Source organism: Mirounga leonina, unplaced genomic scaffold (genome assembly GCF_011800145.1).
Source record: "Mirounga leonina isolate KUSES-001 unplaced genomic scaffold, KU_Mleo_1.0 Mir_153, whole genome shotgun sequence".
NCBI lineage: Eukaryota > Metazoa > Chordata > Mammalia > Carnivora > Phocidae > Mirounga > Mirounga leonina.
In genome coordinates this window covers 4775807-4789891 of record NW_023270387.1, presented here as the reverse complement: position 1 = coordinate 4789891, position 14085 = coordinate 4775807, and positions in this window count along the sequence as shown.

The following is a 14085-nucleotide window of genomic DNA, read 5'->3' as shown; positions in this document are numbered from 1 at the left end:
GGAAATGGCAAGATTTCTTTTTTTGATGGCTGCATAATATTCCATTGTGTGTGTGTGTGTGTGTGTGTGTATTTATGTATATATACCACATCTTCTTTATCCATTCATCTGTTGATGGACATCTGGGCTCTTTCCATAGTTTGGCTATTGTGGACATTGCTGCTATAAACATTGGAGTGCAGGTGCCCCTTCGGATCACTACATTTGTATGGTCAACTAATCTTCGACAAAGCAGGAAAGAATAGCCAATGGAAAAAAAGTCTCTTCAACAAACAGTGTTGGGAAAACTGGACACGGCCACATGCAGAAGAATGAAACTGGACCATTTCCTTACACCACACACAAAAATAGACTCAAAATGGATGAAAGACCTCAGTGTGAGACAGGAATCCATCAAAATCTTAGACAAGAACATAGGCAGTAACCTCTTCGACGTTGGCCACAGCAACTTCTTCCTAGAAACATCACCAAAGGCAAGGGAAGCAAGGGCAAAAATGAACTATTGGGACTTCGTCAAGATAAAAAGCTTCTGCACAGCAAAGGAAACAGTCAACAAAACCAAAAGACAACCGACAGAATGGGAGAAGATATTTGCAAATGACATGTCGATAAAGGGCTAGTATCCAAAATCTATAAAGAACTTATCAAACTCAACACCCAAAGAACAAATGATCCAATCAAGAAATGGGCAGAAGACATGAACAGACATTTTTCCAAAGACGTCCAAATGGCCAATAGACCCATGAAAAAGTGCTCAATATCGCTCGGCATCAGGGAAATCCAAATCCAAACCTCAATGAGATACCACCTCACACCAGTCAGAATGGCTAAAATTAACAAGTCAGGAAACGACAGATGTTGGCGGGGATGCGGAGAAAGGGGAACCCTCCTACACTGTTGGTGGGAATGCAAGCTGGTGCAGCCACTCTGGAAAACAGTATGGAGGTTCCTCAAAAAGTTGAAAATAGAGCTACCCTACGGACCAGCAATTGCGCTACTGGGTATTTGCCCCAAAGCACAAGAAGTTTCTAATGCGAGGTTTGTGCCAAGTGTATTGGAGGTCAGTGCTGAGGGACTGTTTCATACTCCTCTCTGTCTGAGTGGGGGACTTTGCTTCCTGTTTTACTGAGAAAACAGAACCACATCGAGGAGATTTCCTCCCACGTCTCTCAGCTTACCTGCATCTGTACCTGTTTCTCTCCTTTTCCTCTGGAAATAAATTATTTTGTTGTTCTTATTTAGGTCTAATCCACTCATTTATGTTCTGGATTTCATCCATTCTCACCGACTCAGTTGGCCCTACTCTCCCTGTATTATTAGGTTTTTCCCTCTCTGGAAGATTATTCCTTTTAGCACACAGAAACATTTTATAACAATAAACCCTGACATCATATCCTCCCTAGCCATGTTTCTTCTCCACTCGAAAGCACAGCTCATTTCGATATCTGTGTCCTCTCCTTCCGTTCTCCTACTGTTCTCAGTTAGACTTCATCCTCCCATTCTACTAAAACACCCTCTTTGACCCTTCCCCATGGGCACATCACGTGACGACTGCTTAGGGTTCCCCTAGCTCTGTCGGCATCACTGACATCTGTAGACACTTCCTTGCTTCTAGAGCACTGTCTCTTATTTCTCCTCCCTCCTTACTGGCGGCCTCCTCCCAGTCCCCTTCGCTGGTTTCTCTTCATTTTCTCAGCCGCTGACTGTTGAAATGCCCATCCTCAGTTCTTTTTTTTTTTTTTTTTTAAAGATTTTTATTTATTTATTTGACAGAGAGAGACACAGCAAGAGAGGGAACACAAGCTGGGGGAGTGGGAGAGGGAGAAGCAGGCTTCCCGCCGAGCAGGGAGCCCGATGTGGGGCTCGATCCCAGAACCCTGGGATCATGACCTGAGCTGAAGGCAGACGCTTAATGACTGAGCCACCCAGGCGCCCCACCATCCTCAGTTCTTTTCTCTGTACACACACTCTCTCTCTCTCAAGATAATACCATCCTTAAAATGGTCTTAAATACCATTTTTAGGTTGTTTCATTTATTCAAGAAATACTTGTTTTCTGTATGCCAGTTCCTGTTCTGTGTGCAGGGAATACATTCATGAATAAAACAAGAATTCCTTCTTTTAGGAGTTTACATAGTATCAGGGAAGATAGACAGTAAACATTAGACGTAATAAATAAATTATCCAGAAAATGTCAGCGGTGGTAAGGGCTATGGATAAAAGAAAAGTAGAACAAGACAGTAAGATGTCTCCCAAATTTATGTCTTCATTTTGGACCCCTTCAGTGAACTCTAGAATCCTATTATCTAAATATCAAGTTGACCTCTCTACTGTATCTTATCTGTAAGAAGGATATGCAAACTGAATTTTCCTCCTGTTCCAGTTATTTATAACAACCACTTTATTGTATCTTGTGGTTTTATAGGTGAGGAATTTGATTAGGGCTTAGTGGGATGGTTTGCCTCTACCTCTGAGGTGTCTGAGGCCTCAGCTGGAGTGGCTCAGACATCTGGAGCTGACTGGGGATGGTGTGTATAGGGCCTCTGTTCTTCATATGGTGTGTGCTGGAATTGGAGTAGTCGAAATGGTCCTTTGCTCACAAGTCTGGTGCCTGGACTGGAATCACTGAAACCGCTCGGGACAGGCTGCTGACACTCTCTTCTTGTACAGCAATTTCAGTGTAGTTGGGCTTACTATATGGGTTCTGATTTCTGTCCCAAAGGATGCTTCCCAGACAGAAGAGGTGGAAGGTGCCACTGTCTTAGTTAGGGCCTGGGACCAGAAATTAGCACAGCTTCGTTTTGCTGAATTTTGTTTATCATAGCTGTCACAGAGCCCATCTGCCTTCCAAAAGAGGGGTCCTAACTCTTCTTTTGATGGGAGTAGTGTGACCACCTTTAATCCACACAGTCTACCCTCTGTCCACAAATTTATACTTCTTTCACATTAAAAATGTACTCAAATCCTCCCAAGAAAGTCTCATCCCAGTAGGACACTAGGCTTAGGCTCGAAATTCAGGATCCCATCTACCGAAGGCTCAGACAGAGATGAGGCTCCTTAGGTGCTTCCATCTGAAGATGCGTGAATTTAAGAGACAAATGATCTGCACCCCCTACACCCCCCACTCCAAACATACAATAGTAAGAGAAGCAGGGACAGTAACTGTGGTAGGCACATTCATTGAAAAAGATGGAAAATTTCAGGCACATTGCAGTCACTGTTGACTAGTTCTAAAATTAGGTCACACATGTGTTGCCAGGCTTGATGGGGGCTGTGGTCCTGCTTCTTGGGATTCCACGAGGCCTTTTGCTCTGCCCTGTGTACTCTTGGTTCAATGCTGAGTCAGCCTTTCTTTTTCATGAAGAGCTGAAAACTGATGATTCTAGCCAAGACAAAGTAACCACGTTATCTTCCTGCCTCAAATGACCAGAAAATAGACAATATACGTGAAACAATGGTTTTTAAGACCTGGTTATCAGGCATGAAATTATAATGATCCCGAAGTGATGGGAAGCAAGTGAGATGAGCACTTTGATTGCCTTATCCTGTTGCTCCAAGAGAGATCTCATCTTACAGTACAAGGTGTGGGAATCCAGGCAGAGCTTACGGAACAGCCACGTTGAGGAAATAAAGCTGTGAGTCTGGGGGGACCAAGATGTAGGGCAGGCTACAAGAGGAGATCACGTGCCTGTGTGGAGGCTACCCGAGGCCAGGCAAAGACTGATGTACCCGAGAGGATTAGAAGTCACATCCCCACTAGCAGGAACAGGGTTTCAAGGCTGACCAGGAAGTGCGAGTACCCAGAGTGGTAGTGTGTAATGTAGAATGATTATCTCAAGCCTTAGCACTAACCTGGCCTTGACAAACAAATCTTAAACACAAGAGACAGAAGGATCAAGCTGTTCCCAAGTAACTTAACTTCCTGCATCCAGAACGAAGCTCAAATTAAAGATATTTTGTCATGTGAAGAAAAACAGTGTGAGCTTTATAACATATGTAAAGGCAAAGTAAATGACAATAACATAGCACAAAGGTGGGATGGGGAGAAATGGAGGTATACTCTTGTAAGGTTGCCGTACAGACTTGAAGTGGTACAGTAGGACTTGAATGTGGGCTGTGATAAAGATGTGTGGTTATGAACTGTAAAGCAGACCCTAAGATAAAAAACCAAGCAAACAGAGATTATAGCAGTAAGCCAACAAAGAAGATAAAATGGAACATAAAATAATATTCAATCTAACTGAAGGCAAGAAAAGGAAACATACTACAGGTGGGACAAAGAGAGAACGAACAGCAAGATGATAGATTTAAGCCAAAACATTGTATCAATAATACTCATTTTTTATTGCTACATAGCAGATGCCACAAACCTAGCCGCTTAAAGCAACACACATTATCTCACAGCTTCTGTGGGTTAGCTGTTGAGGTACTGCTTGACTCATCTGGAGGCTGAGCTGGGAAAAGATCCATTTCCCCACCAGTGTGGTTCTTTGCATCACTCATTTCCTTGCAACTGGGACTCACAGCGTCAGCCTTTTGCTGGCTGCCCTGTGCTCCTATAGGGCATTGGCTGTCCCTTACCAAGGGGAGGGTTCCCCATCATGGCCCCTTGCTTTCCTCACAACCAGCAGGGAGGAGGGATGATGGCATGTTGGCCACTGACGTCTTACACAACACAATGACATCATCACACAAAATTAGATACATCCGTTGCCATGGAGTCCCAGGTCCTGCCCACACTCAAGGGCTGGGGTCACACAAGATGTGAACACCAGGATCAGAACATAACGGAGGCCACCCTAAGAGTTTGTCCACCAAAAATACGCCACGTCACATTTTAAGACCCTTAAAACTTAATTTTTTAATTTCTCCCTTCTTATTCTTTGTTGTCTTACATTTTACTAATGCATCTGTCATCATCCACAGAATACATTGTTACTACTTTTGCTTTAAACACCTAATTCTATTTTAAAGTATTTTTAATGAGAAGAAGTTGGTTTTATATTGATTCCAGTATTTGCTGTTCTTAATACTCTGCATTCCTTTGAGTTGGTCCGAATTCACGTTTGGTGTCACCAGAGTAAATGGGCATAAAGTCAGTCTGATTTTTTTTTTTTAGGCTTGCCTCATCTGTTTCCTGCTGTTTCTAATTTATTGATTGATTCTGTATTTTTTTCTGTAATTCTGTAATTGTGTGTTCTTTTTGTCCCCCTGCTTATTCATTTTTTATAGCTGTGAGTGGTGTCCTTAATTCTGTTTTTTTTTTTTTAAATCATCTTGTTTTTGAGTTTTGGACATTCAGATTTTCATCAAGTTTCTCAAGAAGCAGTTTATAGAAATTTCTTTCTTTTGTGTGAACTTTCTTCTAATTAGGTTCTTTGTAGTTTGCATGCCTTGTTCCAATTCATTTATAGTTTCATTCCTTTACTTATGTTTTGCCATAGTGTGTATACAGAGTTGCCAGGATATTTCTTTTCCTCTTCCTAATTCTTGGAGATCTGTGCTTCATAATGATGGTTACAGTGTTATTTGTACATAGATATTCAGAAGTGTAATTTATTTAATGTGAATTGTGGCTTTCAGCATTAAATGGGGGCAACCCTAGGCCCCTGAAGCACCTCTTGTAGGAATATTGCCAACCCATTAGTAACAACTAGTAGAGCAATGAATAAACGCTGTCTAAAAGGATAGAGTCATAATTTTTTTTTTTAAGATTTTATTTATTTATTTGAGAGAGAGAGAGAATGAGAGGGAGGGGGAGGGTCAGAGGGAGAAGCAGACTCTCCACCGAGCAGGGAGCCCGATGTGGGACTCGATCCCGGGACTCCAGGATCATGACCTGAGCCGAAGGCAGTCGCTTAACCAACTGAGCCACCCAGGCGCCCCTAGAGTCATAAATTTTTTAAATTTATTTTTAAAATATTTATTAGAGCACTCACATGGTGATGAAGGGGGCAGAGGTGGGGAGAGAATCCTCAAGCAGACTCCCCGCTGAGTGCAGAGCCTGACTTGGGGCTTGATCCCACAACCCTGAGATCATGATCTGAGTGGAAGTCACGAGTCAGACGTTTAACCGACTGAGCCACCCAGGCACCCCCCAGAGTCATAAATTTCAAATTTTTGTTGAAGCCCCTAATGTTGCCTGAGTTAAGAGAGAAATTGGTACCTTGAAAATTGGGAGTTTCTAAAGAAGCCTTTAAGATATGTGGCTTATCTTGGATGGTAAAAGCTACTTAAAATTAGCTCCATGGATAAAGATACATTTAAAATTTTCCAGCTAAGCTTAGATTATACATGTATGGTATTTCATAACATGAAGAGAGGAGCAACCATTGCTTACAAAGTGCAGCCTTGGGGTTTTAAAGATTTTATTTATTTGTCAGAGACAGAGAGAGAGACTGAAACAAGCAGGGGGAACAGCAGAGGGAGAGGGAGAAGCAGACGCCCCGCTGAGCAGGGAGCCCGATGCGGGACTCGATCTCAGGACCCTGGGATCATAACCTGAGCCAAAGGCGGATGCTTAACCGACTGAGCCAACCCAGGCGCCCCAGCCTTGTGTCTTTAATCCCCAGGGTCCTTGTTATCCTTGGTCCTTCGGAAGCGCTTATAATGTGAAGGTAGACAGAACTCTGGTTCTGAATTTATATTCTCTGCTTTGACCATGAATTAGTGTTGTTACTTGTAAGATATGTAGAGATCATATATGACACCGGTTCATTCATTTGTTTTGGTGTCGCTTTAATGATCATTTCTGATTTGGCCACTGGATTGTCAGTTGTGACAGCTACTTAGTGCTCTTCAAAGGATCTCAGCAAAATAAATACCGTTATTAAAATGACAGCTGTGAAAACAATTTTTTACTTGTTAATGTAGTGTTAGGTTTGAAAAGGGAACACTAAGTAGTATGTGAAAAGTCATTTAAGTGGGTGTAAAAAGGGAGAACTTCTCTCAAATGGAACTATTAGGTGTCCTTTTTTTTTTTTTTTAAAGATTTCATTAGAGAGCGTGTGCAAGAGAGAGCAAGCACAAGCAGGGGGAGGGGCAGGGGGAGAGGGAGAAGCAGACCCCTCTGAGCAGGGAGCCCAATGCAGGGCTCGATCCCAGGACCCTGGGATCATGACCTGAGCTGAAGGCAGACGCTTAACCGACTGAGCCACCCAGGCGTCCCCTTAGGTGTCCTTTTAAAAACCTTTAATCAATAATGTAAAAGGGAGAGATGAAAAATTAGAGTAATGTCACCTCAGTGTTGGCCAGAGGTGCTCTAGATTATGTAGGATGTTGCTGGAACGTGTTTCAGTTTAGAGATAGTAAAAAAGGAATCTTACTCATTTTTCAAATCTACACGAATCTGAAGTTTTTGTTGTGTGAAACCCTTTTGAATTCCTGGTGATCCTTTGCTAAGTTTTGTTTCACTTTTTTTTTTTTTTTACTTTTATTTTTTAATTGTTATGTTAATCCCCATACATTACATCATTAGTTTTAGATGTAGCGTTCCATGATTCATTGTTTGTGCATAACACCCAGGGCTCCATGCAGAACGTGCCTTCCTCAGTACCCATCACCAGGCTAACCCATCCTCCCACCCCCCTCCCCTCTAGAACCCTCAGTTTGTTTTTCAGAGTCCATCATCTCTCATGGTTCGTCCACCAACAAATCGCCTCCGATTTCCCCCCCTTCATTCTTCCCCTCCTGCTATCTTCTTCTTCTTCTTCTTTTTTTTTCTTAACATATATTGCATTATTTGTTTCAGAGGTACAGATCTGAGATTCAACAGTCTTGCACAATTCACAGTGCTTACCAGAGCACATACCCTCCCCAGTGTCTATCACCCAGTCACCCCATCCCTCCCAGCCCACCCCCAACTCCAGCAACCCTCAGTTTGTTTCCTGAGATTAAGAATTCCTCATATGAGGTCATATGATACATGTCTTTTTCTGTTTGACTTATTTCGCTCAGCATAATACACTCCAGTTCCATCCACGTCATTGCAAATGGCAAGATCTCATTCCTTTTGATGGCTGCATAATATTCCATTGTATATACATACTAAATCTTCTTTATCCATTCATCTGTCGATGGACATCTTGGCTCTTTCCACCAGTTGGCTATTGTGGACACTGCTGTTATAAACATCGGGTTGCACTTACCCCTTTGGATCCCTACATTTGTATCTTTGGGGTAAATACCCAGTAGTACAATTGCTGGATCGTATAGTAGCTCTATTTTCAACTTTTTGAGGAACCTCCATACTGTTTTCCACAGTGGCTGCACCAGCTTGCATTCCCACCAACATTGTAGGAGGGTTCCCCTTTCTCCGCATCCCCGCCAACATCTGTCATTTCCTGACTTGTTAATTTTAGCCATTCTGACTGGTGTGAGGTGGTATCGCATTGAGGTTTTGATTTGGATTTCCCTGATGCCGAGCGATATTGAGCTCTTTTTCATGTGTCTGTTGGCCATTTGGATGTCTTCTGTGGAAAAATGTCTGTTCATGTCTTCTGCCCATTTCTTGATTGGATTCTTTGTTCTTTGGGTGCTGAGTTTGATAAGTTCTTTATAGATTTTGGATACTAGCCCTTTATCTGATATGTCATTTGCAAATATCCTCTCCCATTCTGTTGGTTGTCTTTTGGTTTTGTTGACTGTTTCCTTTGCTTTGCAAAAGCTTTTTATCTTTGATGAAGTCCCAATAGTTCATTTTTGCCCTTGCTTCCCTTGCCCTTGGCGATGTTTCTAGGAAGAAGTTGCTGTGGCTGAGGTCGAAGAGGTTGCTGCCTGTGTTCTCCTTTAGGATTTTGATGGACTCCTGTCTCACACTGAGGTCTTTCATCCATTTGGAGTCTATTTTTGTGTGTGGTGTAAGGAAATGGTCCAGTTTCATTCTTCTGCATGTGGCTATCCAATTTTCCCAACACCATTTGTTGAAGAGACTGTCTTTGTTCCATTGGACATTCTTTCCTGCTTTGTCAAAGATTAGATGACCATAGAGTTGAGGGTCCATTTCTGGGCTCTCTGTTCTGTTCCATTGATCTATGTGTCTGTTTTTGTGCCAGTACCGTGCTGTCTTGATGATGACAGCTTTGTAATAGAGCTGGAAGTCCAGAATTGTGATGCCGCCAGCTTTGCTTTTCTTTTTCAACATTCCTCTGGCTATGTGGGGTCTTTTCTGGTTCCATACAAATTTTAGGATTATTTGTTCCATTTCTTTGAAAAAAGGGGATGGTATTTTGATGGGATTGCACTGAATGTGTAGATTGCTCTAGGTAGCATTGACATCTTCACAATATTTGTTCTTCCAATCCATGAGCATGGAACGTTTTTCCATTTCTTTGTGTCTTCCTCAATTTCTTTCATGAGTATTTTATAGTTTTCTGAGTGCAGATCCTTTGTCTCTTTGGTTAGATTTATGCCTAGGTATTTTATGGTTTGGGGTGCAATTGTAAATGGGATCAACTCCTTAATTTCTCTTTCTTCTGTCTTGTTGTTGGTGTATAGGAATGCCACTGACTTCTGTGCATTGATTTTATATCCTGCCACTTTACTGAATTCCTGTATGAGTTCTAGCAGTTTTGGGGTGGAGTCTTTGGGGTTTTCCACATAAAGTATCATATCATCTGCAAAGAGTGAGAGTTTGACTTCTTCTTTGCCAATTTGGATGCCTTTGATTTCTTTTTGTTGTCTGATTGCTGTGGCTAGGACTTCCAATACTATGTTGAATAGCAGTGGTGATAGTGGACAACCCTGCCGCGTTCCTGACCTTAGGGGGAAAGCTCTCAGTTTTTCCCCATTGAGAATGATATTCGCTGTAGGTTTTTCACAGATGGCTTTTATGATATTGAGGTATGTACCCTCTATGCCTATACTCTGAAGAGTTTTGATCAAGAAAGGATGCTGTACTTTGTCAAAAGCTTTTTCTGCATCTGTTGAGAGGATCATATGATTCTTGTTCTTTCTTTTGTTAATGTATTGTATCACGTTGATTGATTTGCGGATGTTGAACCAACCTTGTAGCCCAGGGATAAATCCCACTTGGTCATGGTGAATAATCCTTTTAATGTACTGTTGGATCCTATTGGCTAGTATTTTGGTGAGAATTTTTGCATCCATGTTCATCAGGGATATTGGTCTGTAGTTCTCCTTTTTGATGGGGTCTTTGTCTGGTTTGGGGATCAAGGTAATGCTGGCCTCATAAAATGAGTTTGGAAGTTTTCCTTCCATTTCTATTTTTTGGAACAGTTTCAGAAGAATAGATATTAATTCTTCTTTAAATGTTTGGTAGAATTCCCCTGGGAAGCCATCTGGCCCTGGGCTTTTGTTTTTTGGGAGATTTTTGATGACTACTTCAATTTCCTTAGTGGTTATAGGTCTGTTCAGGTTTTCTATTTCTTCCTGGTTCAGTTTTGGTATTTGATACATCTCTAGGAATGCATCCATTTCTTCCAGGTTATCTAATTTGCTGGCATAGAGTTGCTCATAATACGTTCTTATAATTGTTTGTATTTCTTTGGTGTTGGTTGTGATCTCTCCTCTTTCATTCATGATTTTCTTGATTTGGGTCATTTCTCTTTTCTTTTGGATAAGTCTGGCCAGGGGTTTATCAATCTTGTTAATTCTTTCAAAGAACCAGCTCCTACTTTCGTTGATCTGTTCTACTGTTCTTTTAGTTTCTATTTCATTGATTTCTGCTCTGATCTTTATTATTTCTCTTCTCCTGCTGGGTTTAGGCTTTCTTTGCTGTTCTTTCTCCAGCTCCTTTAGGTGTAGGGTTAGGTTGTGTACTTGAGACCTTTCTTGTTTCTTGAGAAAGGCTTGTTGTACTGCTATATACTTTCCTCTTAGGACTGCTTTTGGTGCATGCCAAAGATTTTGAATAGTTGTGTTTTCATTTTCATTGGTTTCCATGAATTTTTTAAATTCTTCTTTAATTTCCTGGTTGACCCATTCATTCTTCAGTAGGATGCTCTTTAGCCTCCATGTATTTGAGTTCTTTCCGACTTTCCTCTTGTGATTGAGTTCTAGTTTCAAAGCATTGTGGTCTGAAAATAGGCAGGGAATGATCCCAATCTTTTGGTACCGGTTGAGACCTGATTTATGACCTAGGATGTGATGTATTCTGGATAATGTTCCATGGGGACTAGAGAAGAATGTGTATTCCGTTGCTTTGGGATGGAATGTTCTGAATATGTCTGTGAAGTCCATTTGGTCCAGTGTGTCATTTAAAGTCTTTATTTCCTTGTTGATCTTTTGCTTAGGTGATCTGTCCATTTCAGTGAGGGAGGTGTTAAAGTCCCCCACTATTATTGTATTGTTGTTGATGTGTTTCTTCGCTTTTGTTATTACTTGCCTTATATAATTGGCTGCTCCCATGTTAGGGGCATAGATATTTACAAATGTTAGATCTTCTTGTTGGATAGACCCTTTAAGTAGGATATAATGTCCTTCCTCATCTCTTTTTACATTCTTTGGTTTAAAATCTAATTTGTCTGATATAAGAATTGCCACACCAGCTTTCTTTTGGTGTCCATTAGCATGGTAAATGGTTTTCCACCCCCTCACTTTCAATCTGGGGCTGTCTTTGGGTCTAAAATGAGTCTCTTGCAGACAGCATATCGATGGGTCTTGTTTTTTAATCCAATCTGATAGCGTGTGTCTTTTGATTGGGGCATTTAGCCCATTTACATTCAGGGTAACTATTAAAAGATAGGAATTTAGTGCCATTGTATTGCCTGTAAGGTGACTGTTACTGTATATTGTCTGTGTTCCTTTCTGGTCTATGTTGCTTTTAGGCTCTCTCTTTGCTTAGAGGACCCCTTTCAAGATTTCCTGTAGGGCTGGTTTTGTGTTTGCAAATTCCTTTAGTTTTTGTTTGTCCTGGAAGCTTTTTATCTCTCCTTCAATTTTCGATGACAGCCTAGCTGGATATAGCATTCTTGGCTGCATATTTTTCTCATTTAGTGCTCTGAATATATCCTGCCAGTCCTTTCTGGCCTGCCAGGTCTCTGTGGATAGGTCTTTGCCAATCTCATGTTTCTACCATTGTAGGTTACATATCTCTTCTCCCGAGCTGCTTTCAGGATTTTCTCTTTGTCTCTGGATAGGTCAAAACCCCTATTTTTATTGATTTTGAGAGGGGTTCTCTGTGCTTCCTGGATTTTCATGCCTGTTTCCTTCCCCAAATTAGGGAAGTTCTCTGCTATAATTTGCTCCATTATACCTTCTGCCCCTCTCTCTCTTTCTTCTTCTTCTGGGATCCCAATTATTCTAATGTTGTTTCGTCTTATGGTATCACTTATCTCTTGAATTCTGCCCTCGTGATCCCGTCGTTGTTTATGTCTCTTTTTCTCAGCTTCTTTATTTTCCATCATTTGGTCTTCTATGTCACTTATTTTCTCTTCTGCCTCATTTATCCTAGCAGTTAGCACCCCCATTTTTTATTGCACCTCATTAATAGCCTTTTTGATTTCGACTTGGTTAGATTTTAGTTCTTTTACTTCTCCAGAAAGGGTTTCTCTAATAACTTCCATGCTTTTTTCAAGCCCAGCTAGTATCTTTAAAGTGATGATTTTGAACCCTAGATCTGACATCGTACTAATGTCCGTATTGAGTAGGTCCCTGGCAGTTGGTACTACCTCTTGTTCTTTTTGTTGAGGTGATTTTTTCCGTCTTGTCATTTTGTGCAGAGGAGAATAGATTAATGAGAGAACAGAATGCTAGCAGGGTAACAACGTCCCCGGAAAATATACTCTCAACAAATCAGAAAAGACCTGAAGCAGTGGGAAAAGAAAGGGAAAGAGAGAAAAAAGAAAAAGAAAAAGGTAAAGATAAAAACAAACAAAAACAGAACAAAACAAAAAAAACAGAATATGATCAAATATGATCAGGCTGGTATATAGATCAGTGCCACACACTAGATTTTGGGTGTATTTGGTCTGTGAGAAGAAAGTGCCTCCCAAAATTTTAAAGAAAGAAAAACTTATATATGTACAAAAATAAGGGTTGATATATTGAAGGGATGGAATATGACTTTAAAGATGAAAATTATAAAAAATTTTATAAAAGGAATTGATAAGAAGTTGTTTGAAAAAAGGAAGAAGGGGATTTAAAAAAGAAGGGAGAGAATGTGATCAGGCAGGGGAGTAGAAAAAAACCATACAATAGAGATTTAGGGTATATTTTGATCTGTTAGAAGAAACTATCTGAAAATTTTAAAGAGAGAACAACTTATATATATATGCCAAAAATACGGGTAACTACTATGAAGGGATAGAATATGACTCTAAAAATGAAAAGTAAAAATGAAAAATAAAATTTTTTTTTTAAAAAAGGGATTGATAAGATGGTTGAAAAAGGGAAAAAGAAAAATTCAAAAAAAAAAAGTTAAAAAAAATTAACTTTGAAAGCCTAAGAATCATGGGAAAAAGCCATGAATTTTATGTGCATTATTCCCTTAGTGCTGGAGTTCTGCCTTCTCATTGATCGGTAAACTTGATCTTGGCTGCCTGTTCTCGCTGATCTTCTGGGGAAGGGCCCTGTTGCTGTGGTTCCCAGATGTCTTTGCGGGAGGCGGAATTGCCCCGCCCTTGCCCGGCTGGGCTAAGTAATCTGGGGTTTGCTTTCCGGAGCTTTTGTTCCCTGCGAGCTTTCCATACAGCTTTGGAGGCAGAGAGTGAAAATGGCGGCCTCCCAATCTCCGCCCCGGAGGAGCTGAGAACTCGGGGCCCCGCTCCTCAGTGCGCCCCCAGAGAAAAGCCGTCAGTCACTCCCGTCCCCCGGTCTCCGGCCACACTCCGTGCTCACCCGGCCTGTGACCGCGCGCCTCTGTCTCTGGCACCCGACCCCGGGTGGAGTCTCCAAACCCAGCAGATCCCTGTGGTGCACTCCCGTGCGGCTCCTCCCGGGGGAGGAAGGTGAGTCTCCCTGGATCTGCCGCTTGTTGGGTCCCTGCTGGAGGAGCAGTGGCCTGACTGTGCCGCGGATCACGGTTTATGGCCACCCCGAGCTGAGAGCCCGCGCCTGGGCTCCGTCTCTGCACCTGACTTCCCTGCTCCGATACCTGGGAGCTCTGCCGCCCTCAGGCACCCCCGGT